Genomic DNA, 5,171 nt, shown 5'->3' with positions numbered 1-5,171 from the left:
ACTTACACTTTGTACCAGTGAGCACTGTGATTATAAATAAATAATTTAAAAAAACTATACAAAAAGATAAAATTAATCTAATATAATCAGTTAACGTTAATACGTACATATAATTAAGTCAATAGTTTTTTACGCCTATTAATAACAGTGAGTATGTATTGTTTTGACAAATTCTATGACAGATATCGACAATGCGAATTGACCAATCTTTGAATTAACCAAATTTTCGTATGACCGGTTTAATAGAATTATTAGATCTAGATAAATACGAATTACAAAATTTAATAAACCCATAATTCATTAAATTAATTACTCTGATCTATTATTTCTTAAGAGGCAAGTATAATAGAATTAACCTGGTCAAGGGCTTGCTGAACTCGAGGACCGGAGTACTGGCTTCGTTTGGCCTAGAAGATGCTTTGTTTTGTTAATAGAAACTATCTTCTTCTGAGACATTACTAGTAATAATTATTCTACTGTTTTGGCAACCAAAAGCATAAATTCTAGAAGTATTATTTCTGAATGGTCTATACAGGTAAGGCAAAATTCTTCACTGAATATATAAATTACACAGTATTTCTTTATTACCATTTTTTCTTTTCATATAAATTAATTCGAAGTGGTCTGTATTCTGTCGAAACTGCCAGATGCGGATCGCGATTTCGATCTTTCTATATATCATCAGCGTGTCGCAGGCAGCTCCAGCAACACAGACCAACTTTTACCTGCTGTCTTAACAGCGCGTTTTGGAAAATGCCACAAATGGCGCGGTCAACGCCATTTGTAGTACGATGCTACATTTTAGGATTACGTATGCTCCAACAAGGTCCATTTAAATATATGGATATCTACTTGGTGAAACGAATCCTGGCGTAAAAAGCAGCAGGTAAAAGTTGGTCTGTGTTCTGTCGGAGCTGTCTGCGACGCGCTGATGAGATCCAAAAAGATCGAAATCGCGATACGCGTCTGGCAGTTTCGACCAGACCACTTCGAATTATTTTATTCGATTATGGTAACGTGCCTATCACGTAGTGGTTAGCTACGCCGGGATTCGTTTCAGCAAGTCGATATTCATATATTTAAATGGACCTTGTTGGAGTATATGTAAACCTAAAATGTAGCATCGTACTACAGGTGGCGTTTACTGCGCCATTTGTGGTATTTTCTTTTCTTTTCATGTTTTTATGTTGCACATAACATTCCCTACCGGGTATGAAAGGGTATGATACAATTAAGACATTCTTCCTGGGAGTTTGACGCTCTTGCCTGTAATCGGCAATCAAACCCAGGACTGCCTTATCTTTTTCTTTTGGCGTTTAATATACTATCTTAAACATGTGTTACTGAAAATACCTCCCATTTTTTTGAAGACTGTCCTAAACTAACCAAGCTTTCAAAACCTCTTGGACAATGCTTGAAATTATATTAAACTATTATTTAAATGAAAAGATGAGTGAAGGTATTTGTGCCTACGAATTTTCTCCATATATAACGCTGTAGGTACTTTTCAAAAGATGATGTCCTCATGTATAATAATCCAAATCCGTTTATTATTGCTTGCAATGCTTCTATTTACGTATGAAACTGGCTCAAAACCGATGAACGTCCGCTAAATTCGTTTGAGCTGATTGCGGCAAATTGCTCACCAGCCCCCTATTTTTAGAAATGTATCATCAACATTTACAAAGGAAGGCGCCGTTAAACCGTTGGTAGTTGTTTGTTGTCCTTAGAAAAATTGCCAAATGTACGTATGTTTCAATTCGAGCAAGGAATTCTTGATCTACATTCGGATTAAAAAATTAACGATAATAAGGACAGATACCTAATTTATACGATAGAATATGGTGCTTGATAAGGAATACCGATTTGTTTTCAAAACTACAGATCCCTTGTGATTAGTAAACACCTTGTTGATTTTAAAAGTTCATTTGTTAGCAAGTATTTTTAGTTCTTTTGGGAGAACGGCGCAGTTTTATTGAATTGCTTTGAACAAAAAATGATGATGAATTTAATGCGAGATTCGTGGCAACCAAATAACAAAACGGTATTCCATATTTAGAGAAAATATTTCTACGATTTGTACGTAGGCACTAAAAATTATTTAAACAGTTATTGCCATCTATTACAAAACTATATAATATGGACTTGAAAGTCTAGTTACACCTACAGCCGTGGCTAAGAGAAAGACATTGATATGTAAATATTTAACAGATCCTTGAAAATAAACGGAAATATGGGCTACGGTTTGAGGTAAGACTTGATTTGTTACAAATTTTCGAATATCCTTGTTACAAGTGGTTCCGTTGATTTATTATAAATATAAGTATAGAGTTATAAATGCTAACTATTCTCGTTAAAATCACTGCCACTTATTTAATATACATTTGGTATGAAAACTGAAAATAAAGGTACCTAGGTACTTATAACCTAACCTCAAATTCTGAAGTCTCATGACGACTGCGCAGAGTTGAATGTCGTCATTTCCTTTTACGCACTTCCAGCGCAAATGTTAAGAATTACTTATAAGTACATTTATAGACAAAAACTAAAGAACGACTAATTAATAAATTCATGCGAGGAAATCGTGGATCGAAAACATGTACCTTATAAGGAGCCTATCAGAAATAGTGATCAGATAATTCGATTGCTTGTTAATCGATAAAAGATTAAAAATATGATCTCTACTTAAAAACGAAATTAAGTGATTAAGATAACAACTTTTAAAGTATTTGTATATTTAATATTTTTACTTGATAAAACCTAATCAGTTTAGATAGCAGTGGGGTCCCATTTTTTGATTGGGGCCCTTGGTTACCTAGCCACGCCACTGGTTGGGCAATTCGAAATTATTAAGCAACCTTGGAAAAATCAGCTGGTTAGTTAAATATGGGATTACACTTATTAAAAAAAAGGTTACAGTCCAAGTATTCCTATTTAATTAAGAAAAAGGAAACGGTTTTGTTTATTTCTTACGAAAAAAGTGATATTTAACTGTCCGCCAACCTATTGGTTATTTACTTTACTTCATTAGAAAATAAAAAAATTAAAAATGACTGTTATTAAATTTTTGGTCGTCATTATGCCGAGGATGTTCAAGCGTCAGACTGGAAAAATCGCAAAATATATTTTGTTATTTTGTCACATCATGCGAATATTTGATTGTAGATAAGTATTTCTTTTAAGCAATCTTCCGAAAATTAGATTAGACTTGTTGAAGTTGGTAGACACCCCTTAACATTCCAAAATTTCAACTTTTTTTGGAACTACATTTTGTGCACGTCTTTCGGATAAATAGGAGGGAAAAATTTCGGAAAAAAGGAGGGATTATGATAAAATTGAAAAAAGTGGCAAACTAGGCGAAATTANCATGCGAGGAAATCGTGGATCGAAAACATGTACCTTATAAGGAGCCTATCAGAAATAGTGATCAGATAATTCGATTGCTTGTTAATCGATAAAAGATTAAAAATATGATCTCTACTTAAAAACGAAATTAAGTGATTAAGATAACAACATAAATAAAGTAATAACAATATTTGTTCAACTATTCGTGAAGTTTGTCGTATTTTATAACTTCGAACGCATGAATAACTAGGAATCAATAAATCATTTTTGGCGCGATTTGAGTGGGTTTTAATTATTAAGAAAATTTACAAAATTAATGAATTCAAATAACTACAGGTATATATAGCCTATACCACCCAATTAAGATACCTGTTAAAAATAAATTTTGCATAATCGTGTCTCCTGTTTACCTTCAACGCCTATTTGTGTTGTAGGTAACCGAGTTCTTGGTATATAGGTAAGTAACCATGGCCTATTTTGGTTGTAACATCAATCTGACGTATTTTTGCCGATTTTATTTCTCAGTAAAAATAGTACAATGATTGAGAAATGAATAATAAAGTAAACGTATCTTGGCGAGAACGATTTATTTTTAAACATTATTACTAAAATCAATCTAGAGCCCAACGTATTCGTCGTGTTTTCTTCAAAAAATCATTTCAGTTTTGGTGCCCAAAGATATAAATAATAAACGACTAATATGTTGTTACCGACCAGAAGGCACAATTGATGCAATTCCACAAAACCTGTATTTCTCAAGCTGTTTTCTGTATTACGTAATCGACTGTTTAGTACATACTTATAACGTTTATTTTCAATGAAAAAAAATAAAAGTGAAACGGTGACCACAAGATGAAATAAGTGCACGTTATACAGTGTTAAGTACAAAAATAATTACGATGACAAACGCCTAGTATTATTAATTTGAAAGTCATAAAGATGTTTATTTACCTTAAAAAAGGCACTTTTTATTCTTTAAATAAAAACTAAAGTAAACATCAACTATAACAACCAGTAAGTGTTAGAGGGATGAAAAATTAACAATACGTAATTAATATTTAAAACTTACCAATGCCAGAATGAATCATTAATCCCGTAAAGAATGAAAAACAAAAACACAAAAATTGTAGCAAATCGATGAAGAAATAATAACACTTTGTGCGACTCGTATTTTGTAAGCGATTCGAACGTTATTCTATCTTAAGTCGGTTCGGGTCTCTCTGGACATCGTTCAAATGTCAGCGCGTAGGTAACTAAGCACGTTGCGCCTGCGTATTTCGTTTACCGTAAGCATATATAGGCGCTTCAATCTGGATGTACGTATGTATGCCTATATATTTGTAGCGTATACAGATCATAGTATACAGACGCAGATGTGTGTAATTGAAACTACAAACATAACCATAATATACATATGTATGTATACAACTTAGCGGTCGTAGAGGTGAGGTGCGTCCATGCCCAGTTTCATTAGCATTTGCTGGAGACCAATCTCAGAATGGAAAACGGGATGTAAATAATTCGATTTGGAAACTTTTTTTTTTAGTTTTAATAGATTACAAAGTTCGTTAAAATAAGCAACTGTCATTTTTCCTTGCACAATTATTTAAAATTTCCTTAAAGAATGGTAAAACTATATAGACTGTCACCAATGATATTTCCTACGTCTTTATCAACTTCAAATTTTAAGTACAGATTGCGAGAAAGTGATTAATAAAGGATAATGTATTTACCATGTATTTACTATTCGTTTCAAGAAGTTGGAGATATGCCCCTTCCCTTTATTAAGATGCGCCGTCGCATAATTCCATATTCAATCATATTTG

The 5,171-nt window shown here is 32.7% G+C and overlaps 1 protein-coding gene across 1 annotated transcript in view; it reads right to left on the bottom strand.

Annotated features, from left to right (window-relative positions):
• Nucleotides 1-4,583, bottom strand: part of LOC108735738 — a 28,319-nt gene extending 23,736 nt beyond the window's left edge. The window contains exon 1 of the mRNA XM_018467863.1: nucleotides 4,415-4,583. The gene's annotated coding sequence lies outside the window, so the exon portion shown is untranslated. The remainder of the gene's footprint in view (nucleotides 1-4,414) is intronic.
• Between the last annotated feature and the right edge of the window lie 588 nt (nucleotides 4,584-5,171).

This window comes from Agrilus planipennis, unplaced genomic scaffold (genome assembly GCF_000699045.2).
Source record: "Agrilus planipennis isolate EAB-ADULT unplaced genomic scaffold, Apla_2.0 scaffold32, whole genome shotgun sequence".
Lineage (NCBI taxonomy): Eukaryota > Metazoa > Arthropoda > Insecta > Coleoptera > Buprestidae > Agrilus > Agrilus planipennis.
This window is presented reverse-complemented; position numbering and strand designations above follow the sequence as displayed.